At 41.5% G+C, this 11,256-nt stretch overlaps 1 pseudogene across 1 annotated transcript; it reads left to right on the top strand.

The window, feature by feature from the left end:
* The first annotated feature begins 6,132 nt into the window (after window positions 1–6,132).
* On the top strand, window positions 6,133–10,201 carry LOC146960949 (sterile alpha motif domain-containing protein 3-like; annotated as a pseudogene). Its single transcript, XR_015035330.1, has 4 exons — window positions 6,133–8,649; window positions 8,763–8,916; window positions 9,322–9,414; window positions 9,813–10,201. The product of XR_015035330.1 is annotated as a sterile alpha motif domain-containing protein 3-like (transcript).
* Window positions 10,202–11,256: the final 1,055 nt, after the last annotated feature.

The raw sequence follows: 11,256 nt of genomic DNA, 5'->3' as shown, positions 1-11,256 counted from the left end.
AGTGCATGTCCATATAACGGTTGCAAAGGGACACCGGAGCTCTTCGTAAAAAAACACACACAAAAAAACATCCAAATACCTCCATGCAAGGCCGTAGCTACCATTGAGGACACCGAGGTCATGACCTCGGTATTTTTTTTCGGCCTAATGAATGAAAAAAAAAAAAAAAGTGCAAAGTATTAGGGAGGACAGATGGAAGGTGACTGAGTGACTCTCCTCTCTTGTCCAAACAATTCCGGTAGGCCTATGCTCTTGTTTATTGACGCCCTCACGTACGCTGGTGTTTGTTTAGCCTACTGGTCGCCTGAAAAAAGGCGATTCATTCGGAAAAAGCGAGTGATACAGCGCGTCGCGGAGCCTGTGTGCATGGAGGAGAAGGCTACTGAGTGAGTCGGTTGGCTCTAGATAAACTGCTCTTTCCAACCAGTTGTTACACTGTAAAGGTTTCGTACATACGTGCACTTGAAGCGCTGTATTATTTCGGGACGGAACCTCATGTATGCGGAGAAAACAGCTGTTTAATAGCGTCAATTCAGCGCTGTTTACTGTCTGTGTCCTGTATATGCACTAGTTGAGCTACAGTAAGTGGGGGAGGGCAGAGACCTCTTTCCTGCAGATACTATACTGAGGGGGCATCTACTGCACTGTCCATTCTTCCATCAACTTTATGTGAAAAGCACAGTGACATGATACATTTTATGTTTACAGACAGGGGCGTCACTAAGTTTTAAGGACAGGGGGGGCTTAGCCCCCAGGAGATGCACAAGATGTGAGCATATGTGGTGCACGAGCACAAATATTTCACAAACAAAGACTGTGAAATTTTTTCTAAAAAATTTTGGACAGATTTAACAAAGAGCATACGGTGTAAAGTTTAGGAAACCATTAGTTTTATTTCAGTCTTTTTTATTTAGCCTATTTAAAGAAAGCTAAGACCTGTGAGATTACTACAGACATGTCTGGAGTAGGCTACAGTAGAAAATGTAAATTTTTCATCTCTGCCTAGTAAGAATACTAACAAAAATCACATTAGAGTAAAATCTACCTTTGAATCATGGGATATCAGGCAAATGAATAAGTAATGTGTAGGCTAACTGTGTAAAAGTAGATGCTAAAAAAAATGAACCTGAACAATTTTGCAGCTGTTTTATTATCAGAGATACGTATGTCCAGGTGGAATTTGACCTTTGGAAAACTAATTAGGCTATATTTCACTAATAGCTGGTGTCATAATATTCACTCCATCCAAATACAACTGTTTTTGGCTCATTTTGATTTCACCTAGACCTCTTCATATTTTCCCATTCAAAGAAGACCATACAACCGAAATGAAGTTTGACACCAATATTTTACTCATAAAAAATATGCATAGAAATGTGAAATACTACACAAACCAACAACCAAAATTTGCTGCAACAAGGAGCAGTCAGATGTATGTTTGTGGTAACTATAAGGAAAAGCAAACAAACTTCCTGGGCCTGTTTCAAAGTGAGGAACACAGCTGACGCTCCAGAAGGAAGTCACCCAAAAATAGTAGGCTATAGCTATGGTAAAAAAGAGTGCACACTTCACCCTAGAAACCTGTTCATCTTTATGTTAACAACCAGGACCTTCACATTGCATTTCAGACTCTTTTTTTTTTTCGAGCTGGAATTAAACTTTATAATATAATATTTTTGCTACTCTGTGGCTGCTACGAATGTGAGGAGCTAGTCTACTGTTTGTAATGGATGGTGTGTTCTCATCAGAATTCAGTGAAGTTGGGTCTTCTCTGGATGATCACTAGTGATGATAATATCATAAAAATGGCATTAATCTAATATGATGTGTGTAGTTTTTATCTGTCAAAGTGCACCAGATTGAAGCCTTTTAATATAAAATTGCCCCAAATTTCTGACGCCACCCCCCCGCGCACCACGACTATGACCTCGGTATTTCAAAAATCCTGGCTACGGCCCTGCCTCCATGCTGCTCGTATGTAATGTCCGTCTTGTGCTGAAGCCCCAAATTGCGTAATTGTCCCGAAAAAAATTAACTAAGTCTATATTTTAAGCTTGTTTGTAGCGGAAGCTTCTCGAAGCTCCTCTTCCTGGTCCGTCCAAATCTCGCGTGATTCGCAGTAACCGCACTGACGCATGCTGACGCCGGCGCAAATCACGCGAGATTTGGACGGACCAGGAAGAGGAGCTTCGAGAAGCTTCCGCTACAAACAAGCTTAAAATATAGACTTATTTAATTTTTTTCGGGACAATTAAGCAATTTGGGGCTTCAGCACAAGACGGACATTACATACGAGCAGCATGGAGGTATTTGGATGTTTTTTTGTGTGTGTTTTTTTACGAAGAGCTCCGGTGTCCCTTTGCAACCGTTATATGGACATGCACTGCTATGCCGAGACCCCCTGTAACTCAGAGAAGCCACGGAGGAATCTGAAACTTCTTCCAGCCCTTAGTCAACATGAGGGTGAGTAGATAATGAGCGAAATATCATTCTAGGGTGAACTATCCCTTTAAGGCCTCAGTTTAAAGCCGATAGTGGTTAACTCAGTGGTTCCCAACCTTTTTTGGCTTATGACCAGAAATTCACAGATTTCTGGCGACCCTGCGATCATGTGACTGCACGTCAATCAAGATGTGCCAGCTCAGATATTTTTATATGCTGCATTTTATCTAAATTCGATTTATATTCGATAAAGTTAAAAGTACAGAATACAGTTGTTTAAGATTGTGTGTGGTGTTTTTAATTAAAATTTTAAAAAGAATAATAATTAGTTAAAAAATATTTCTATCAGTAAATTTGTTTTTATCAATTACTAGACATTTCAGGAGACCCCATTTGAATTCCAGGCGACCCCACGTGGGGTCCCGACCCCAAGGTTGAAAAACACTGGGTTAACTGATAACAACACAGTCAACACTTCCTAAAGCTGATAGGGACTAAATGTGGATTCCACAACGCTTGTTTGATGATATTGATAATAATGAAAACATTGCAGGTATCAATAATAGTGTGTTTATGTATGTATGAAGCATGCTGACAGCATTGGCAAATGAAAGAGGTCTTGTAGGTAGCCTATAGTATATGTATGTTAAAGGGATAGTTCAACATTTTGGCAAATTGGCCCATTGCCATAATCGCTATAGTCATAGCAGTAGGTTCATTACCTTTAATTGTAGGTGTAAACTATTTTCAGTACGGCGGAGCGCAGCAGCTGGCTGCTCAGAGCTCCGCCACCACGCTATGAGATAATGACGGAACGATACGAAACGGAGCCGTTTTCGAGGTAAATACAGGGTAAATACGGAGACTGCTTGCTGAAAAACTGTCCCTGAACGCAACGCGCATCAGCGGTTTTGTATGAATTTACCTCGAAAACGGCTCCGTTTCGTATCGTTCCGTCATTATCTCATAGCGTGGTGGTTGTGCAGCTCACAACTTGTCTACAAAAGCGCTGTGGAGTTTTGGGATGTTGAATTTGATGAGTTTAATGAGGGAAACCAAGAAATTCCGTTAGCCTCCATAGCGTAGCTCTGAGCAGCCACACTGTAAACCCAGATTTTGATTTGACTCAACAGGTTGAGTTCATGTTACTTAAATGTGTCCAATTTATTGACATTACTTGTTAATTCTGATTTAGGTGAACTTTTTCAAGCCCATTCTTATAGTAATTGTGATTTTAAATCCAATCAATGTGTGTTACTCAAACAAGCTGAGTTTGTATTACTTAAACCTGTGTCATTTCTTTACATTAATTAATAATTCTGAGTAAACTGTAGTTTTTAAATAACCCCCCCCCCCCCCCCCCACACACACACACACACACACACACACACACACACACACACACACAGCCTCAGCTCAGTCTCTCCCTCCTCATAAACGGGCATAACGGTAAAACCCGACCAAATTGTTGAAAAATCTATTTCATAAACTCTGTGCAGGCCAGTGCTCTGGCTATGTGATGTGTGTGTGAGTGAAGAACGTGTCCGACAAGGAAAAAAAAAAAAAAAAAAGAAAGAAAGAAAAAACAGCGACCGGAGCGCTGGGAATGGGTGTGTCTCGGTTCTGCCATTTCATTGGCTACACAAGTTCGTGTCTCAGAGTGTCGCGGTTTCGGTTTGAGCTCAGACAACTAAATATGATAAAGTTTTGCTTGTTTGAAACGCATTGACGTCACCAACAGTCACCACCCGCCAAAATTCTAGTTCTCGCGAGTGAGACGGTTAGCTGAGCGGCCAGACGCCTGAACCTGAACCAGACACCTGAGCCTGTGAACGAGCTACCCAACTCCACCACGGACCACAGTCCAGCAAACGTCCAGGTAAGTTTGCGCAGAAGCTTTCTATTTTCGGAGTAAATTGTAAGACAGGAGTCACGAGCCCGCCCGGCCCCGGTCATAACAATTGAATTGAGCTTTGCCCCGACGTGTCTGGCGAGTCCGCCGCGGTCGTTACAGTCCGCATTTGTTCCCCCTGGAGGCCCCCACGAAGACAAAGCAGACATCGGCGGCGCAAAGCTAAAGTTTAATGACCGGACTGCTCAGCTAGAAGTCTTTATGTTAGGCTGCTTTTAACATTACACGGAGCTGATGTGTCGGCTCGACTATGACACTTCTTTTCTGTTGCAGTTGAACTGAGACGGTGGTGAAGCAGCTAGCTTAGCCATTGAGCTACAAACATCCTGGTAAGTTGGTGCACACTAACTCACATTAGGCTATTAGCTTCATTTTCTTGATTTATTTGGGGTTTTTTTTTGTTAGTTGGCCATTAGTCCCACTCTTAGCTGCCATGCGTCTTAAAGGTTTTATTATTTAGTTAATTCTGTGGCTATTGTGTTCATCTGGAGAGCCAATTTCAAATTGTTATTTTCAGAAGCTTTACACTGTTAGCTAACTGTCATTTTTCCTTAGCTCATCTAACTGTAGCTAGCTGAAGATGGAGTGGAAGTGTAAATATTGTGGTTTTATCAGTGAGAAAAGGGCACAACTATTTAAACACTACAGGTTAAAACATGGAAGTTACACAAGAACAGTACCATTTCCCTGTTTGCACCAGGACTGTTTGTGCACATTCAAGTCCTTAAATAACCTTAAAGCACACATATCTCGTATTCACTCTAAAACTCATGATGAGGAACAACCAGGAGAAAATGAAGCGCTCAAATTCAGCTGTCAGTTGTGTGACTTCAGTGAGCCCTGCTCCGAATCTGAATTTTTCACTCACCTCCGAACCAGACACTTGAAAGTTAACCAAAAGGTTCAGTGTCCATATGCAGGCTGTAGATTTGAGAGCAGTGTGTATTCAACTTTTAATGCACATAAAAGTAAAGCACATAGAGAAGACAACTGGAAGATGTACAAGAAAGAAATAGTTAATGTTGACATGAGTGATGAAAACAAAGACAGTGATGTTGCAGATGAGTCATTGCCAATTGAAGACATGGGGGAGATAGATGATGTCAGTGAAGAAGTTTCAGAGATAAATCTTCATAATTTAGAAAAGCAGTTGGAGCACAACTTGGCTGCTCTTTTTTTAAAGATGCAGACTATTCTCCACATACCTGAGCGCTCTGTACAGGAAGTTATCAAACAGCTTTGTGATATACATTATTTGTCAGAGCCACTTCTGCAGCATAAGGTGAAGATGATTCTTCAGGAGTATGATTCTGAGATAGATGAGTCGATTGTGAAACAGGTGAGCAGTGCTGTTTCAGAGACCAACGTAATGACAACATTTTGCGGCAAAGATGGTTCCCTAGCAACCACAAAAAGGAGAGCATCGTATGTGTCTAAAGAATTTCCGCTGGTGATGCCTGTAGAGTATGTAGTTGACAAAGATCAAAAATCGGTTGTATATGTTCCCATACAGCAAATGCTGCAGAAGTTGCTGAGCAAGACAGATGTTTTAGATAAAGCAATGTCTGAAGAAATACATGTTCCAAATGAATACAGAACTCATGTAGATGGTATATACTTCAGAGAAAATGGCCTTCTTACTAATGATGAGTTCACAATTGCCATTGGGATGTACATCGATGACTTTGAAGTCGCCAATCCGTTGGGGACGTCAAAGAAAAAACACAAGATGTGTGCGGTGTACTGGTAATTGCCAATATGCCAGCAAAATATAGAGCATCACTCAACTCTATCCAGCTTGCTCTTATATGCAACACAACCACTGTAAAAGAATGTGGTTATGCTAAAGTGCTGGAGCCACTTATACATGATCTGATGTCACTAGAAAAAGATGGTGTTTACATTGAGGCCTTGGGTGCAAGTGTGAAAGGAACTGTCTTATACGTAGCTGCTGACAACCTAGGGGCTCATGCACTAGCTGGATTCTATGAGAGCTTCTCTGTTGATAAATTCTGCAGAGTTTGCATGGCAAGTAGAAGTGACACTCAAGAACAAGAGGTGCGCTCCGGTGCTTTTGAGCTTAGAGACAAAGACAGACATGACAAACAAGTGCAGGAAGTGATGGAAAACCCAGAACTGAGCAGAACATATGGTGTGAAAAAAGAATGCCCCTTGACTGCAAAACTGGAACACTTTCATGTTGTAAAAGGTTATCCTCCTGACCTGATGCATGATCTTCTGGAGGGCATCGTCCCAATAGAGTTGTCTTTGTGCCTTTCAGATCTGATGTCCAAGGGATATTTCAATCTTGAAACAGTGAATCAGGCTATCAGGTCATTTACATACACCTTCACTGACAAAACTGATCAGCCACAGCCAATTACAAAAGGCTTCTCCACAAAAGGCACAACCGGGGGAAATGCGCATGAGAACTGGTGCCTAATTAGGCTCCTTCCATTTCTTGTTGGCCAGTATGTTCCTCCTGGGGAAAAGGCATGGGAAGTTCTCATGCTTGTCAAAGACATTGTGGAGTTAGCAGTCGCCCCCAGGTTTACTGAAGAAACACTCTACTTCCTGGAGTGCAAGTTAGCTGAACACAGAGAACTACTGCAGTCTACATTCCCAGAGTTTAGATTGAGACCGAAACACCACTTTATTGAACATTATCCTCAACTTATCAAAGCATTTGGTCCACTGTGTGATGTTTGGACTATGCGCTTTGAAGGAAAGCACAAATTTTTCAAAAAGATTATCCGTGATGCTCAGAACTACAGGAATGTAGCCTTAACACTTGCTGTGAAACATCAAAAAGCAATCAGCTATCATTTAGACTCAAGTTCATTTTTCAAACCTTCTGTTGAGATGGAGAAGGTCACTACGGTCTCTGTATCATCTTTCCCTGAGAACATCCAGAGAGTATTCAGTCAGAAAATCCACAAGCCAACAGCAGTTCTTGTAGCATCATCTGTCTGTCTAGATGGAGTTACATACAAGGCAGATATGGTGGTCTCTGCAGGATCCTGCTCAGGTCTCCCTGAGTTTAGGCAGATCACACACATCGTTGCAGTTCATACAGAAATCATGTTTGTGTGCAGAGTAATGAGTGCATGGTACCACGAGCACCTTAGATCATATGAAGTTTGCTACCCTGATGTAACCGTGCCCCTGTGTGCGGTACTGCTGTCAGAGCTTAACGATGTTTTCCCCCTTTCCGCATACAGAATAAGTGGGAAACTAATGGTGACTCTCAAACGTTATATTCTGTGCTGAACAATCTCTCTCTTTCTCCCCAGATGGCAGCACAGCAGCGAATGCTTGTGAGAGTTATCCTCACTGAAGCAGACATAAGGAAGGTGGAACTGAAGACAAAGCCTGACACAGTTGAGCATTTGATTGGCTCCCTTAAAGATGCTCTTCAAATAAACTATAGCTTCAGCTTACAGTTTAAAGATCCCAATTTTGATAACGAACTGTGCAATCTAACAGAGATTTCAGAGCTGCCTGAGCGACCCACTCTTAAAATCATTCCAGTTCTTAGTCTTGTGGAGGTGCCCATCCCAGGGTTAACATCAAGTGAAGAACTAAGCGACACACACAGCCAGGCAGACACAGACATCCTCTCCGACTCCTCTCAGGAAAGACAACGCCAGTGGCCAGAGGAATTCGATCTGTATATACCAAAATTTTCTGTGGATGTCGAGTACAGGCTGCGTCAAGCAAATCTGCTCCATCTCAAGGATGGATCGCACCTCATTCCGTCAAAGGAGCTCAAACACGACATCCTGGAGAGGCTGGCTGAGACCATATATGCCTTGAAAGCATATCCAACAAATGCAGAATTTGAAGCTGTTGCCTCAGCTCTGGTGCGAGCACACCCATGTCTCAAAGAGCAAGGATCAGTGTCAGGCTGGAGCGGTTGGAAAAACAGCTTGAAATTTAAGATGGGTAATTACAGAACAAAAATGCGTCAGCTGGGTCACCGTGATGTCACCGTGAACAGCGGGAAACAAGGAAAACACTCTCCTGGTGGAGACCCACCGAACAAGGGCATAAAAAAGCCAAGGAGAGGAGAGGTGAACTATTTACCAGATTACCCAGACGGACAAGATGACTCCAGCCTTGAGGATGCGCGACTGCTCATTGTGGAGGAAATGAAAAAGAAAATCCGAAATGGAGTCCTCATCAAACAAAAAATGGATGTCACATTCGCTCTGCGAAGAAATGAGGTTGTAAAGGAAAAGCCGGAGATCAACGAGATACGTCAACGTTGGCCAGCTCTATTCACTGAACACCAGGTAGGCCTATATATTTTTCTCATATGTTGTATTTTGTGGAACTGCTCTGTTGATAAAACGATCACAAACTCATTTGAACATGAACATGTTTTATTTGTATTTTTACGTTTCAGGTGTGTCTGGAGTTCAGCAGGGTGGCTGGCAAGAGCCTGAAAAATGAGTTCTATGAGGCCCTTGACCATCACAGTCCCAGACTCATAGAAATTTTTTAAGGCAAAGAGGGGGCTCACAGGGCAGGTGTTGGCTGACCTGATGCGACAAACAAAGGTTAGTTGATTTTAAATCTATATTTATGTCTTAGAAAACAGTCTGAGTTTGAAAGAACACACATGTAAATAAATGTACTGGTAATGCAAGCTATCCTGTTTGCAGGTGCTTTCTTTTCCTTGACATTTAGTAGCCTATATAGCCTAATGGAGTTGACGAAACTAACTCCTCAGTCCTAAGAGTAATTAATTACCATCCATTACATTAGTTTGTCAGGTTTTCCTATACTGTAGCTGATCTGTAGATGAGGATGCAAATAACTACCTGATGAGTGAACAGGTGGGGTCCAGATTGTAAATGATTTTGCTGTGTGTTATTGATTATGTGTGTTTACATCGTGTTCAGGGTAACACATGGACCCTATTTTAAGTGTGTGATGTCCTCTCTGCCCTCTCAATCCACCAGGCTTCGGATGTGACAGAAGTCAGATGCTTGGTCCTCAGGGGTCTTCCTGTCATTCTCGGCGATGATCCATCCACCTTCTTCAAGGCTTGCTTTGTAAGCAACTTTGATTTTTCTTTTTCTTTTTTTATCTCCTCTCCTCCTTTCCCCCTCCCTTGCTACCCCCATTCTCTACCTCCCCTCCTCTCTCCCTACTATATGTATTATTTTAGGGTGTGCATGTGTTAATAGTTTTTTTTTTTTTTAATTGTTTCTGTTGTTTGAAAAAAAACTTATCTGGAAGAGGCAAACTCCAAAATTGTGACCTTTGTTCACTCCAGATCATTTGTGGATGCCTATTGCATCTGTCCTGAGTGATTTTCTGTAGCGGTCACTGCACTGGGCGGTGGGTGGACACTGAACAGGGCAGACATGTGGGCTGTGTACCTATTGAGGCTGTTTGCAGCACTATATGTTGTCATGGTGATGTGACGGTGCCCTATTCTTTCTTTCAGGATGTTAATGATGAGGGAGGTTCGTACAGTGATGTGCCAGTGGGGATCCTTTGCCGTGAACCGGAAAACATCACTCCACACACGCAGTCCCTTCACCACAATGCATCCTCAGTGGGAATCATCTTGGAGGGAAACATTGTGATGGATGTTGAGAGCCTGCCCCAAGCCATGTACATTGTCTTCGGTTTGACCTATGCACTTCATCTCAACTACCCAAAGTACATGAAGAACACTTTTTGATTTTTTTCAACAGGTACTTCTGAGCTTAGGTAAGACAGATCTGAAACCTAAACTTCAAACACTCAAGAATCAGCTTGTAATGTAAGATCCAGAATCCCCTCTTCCCAAGTCAAATGTGAGGTTTTTGCTGATGTTGTTGTTTTTATAAATTAGCAGAAAAGAAAAAAGACAGTAATAATATTCTTCAACATTTGTTAGTTGCAACTTTTGAAGGGAAGGGAAGAGAAGAGAGAGGGTAAGGAGAGAAGGACAGATTTAAAAAAAAAAATGTTATATTAGGGTTAGAGAAAGCATGGGGGTTGTGAGGAGGGGTGAGTGTGGACTCCAAGTGGGTATCTACTGTCATTTTTATTTAGGTATCTGCTCTGTTATTTTTTTCACCCTTCCGTTCTCTCTTTTTTCATTCTCACACACTTTTTTGTTCTTCCATGGATATTTGTTATTTGTAAATGTAAAGATGCCACGGTTCAGCAGGGCTGAGTTTTATCTTGCCAATTCGTCAGCCAAATTTGAAAAGGCGATTTGAATTTGAAAGTACAGTATTGTAATAATTGGAGGTACTGTAAAGAGGAAGAGAGCTGTATTGTACTAGTTTGTGAGGCAGATTTTTTTTCTGTTCATGCCATCACTGAGGAATCTACGTCTTTGGCCAGGTCATGGCTTTGTTTTTGAAAAAAAGATATGCTGAATAAAAAAATTGTATCAATGTAATGTTGCAGTTTTATTTATGTATTTTACATGGCTCTATTGATTGAAAGACATATTTTGAGTTTCAGGGACTAAAAAATTTAAGTTTGGTCAATTAGAATACACAATTTAGTTGAATTGGTAATTGAGTAATGTTTACTAAACAAACTGAGTTAAATAAATGGGTGGGGAATGGTTGTTTAAACTAAGTATCTTAAGTTACTGTAACTTGGTTATTAGTACATTCAACTTAAATGTTCTATTCCATTCCATTACGAGCTTCAAGTACATTGAACGTAGTCCAGTTCACTTACTCAACTAATGCTTCATTACTTAAAAAATTTAAGGCAACGAGTTACCTTGATTTTTTTAAGTAGAGTCTACTTATCTGGGTTTACAGTGCAGCTGCTGCGCTCCGCCGTACTGAAAATAGCTTACACCTACAATTAAAGGTAATGAACCTACTGCTATGACTATAGCGATTATGGCAATGGGCCAATTTGCCAAAATGTTGAAC

Source organism: Trachurus japonicus, unplaced genomic scaffold, assembly GCF_045865225.1.
Source record: "Trachurus japonicus isolate A0001 unplaced genomic scaffold, Traja_1.0 AP029805.1".
In the NCBI taxonomy this organism is placed as follows: domain Eukaryota; kingdom Metazoa; phylum Chordata; class Actinopteri; order Carangiformes; family Carangidae; genus Trachurus; species Trachurus japonicus.
The sequence above is the reverse complement of the archived record's forward strand: the minus strand, read 5'-3'. Positions and strand labels throughout refer to the sequence as shown.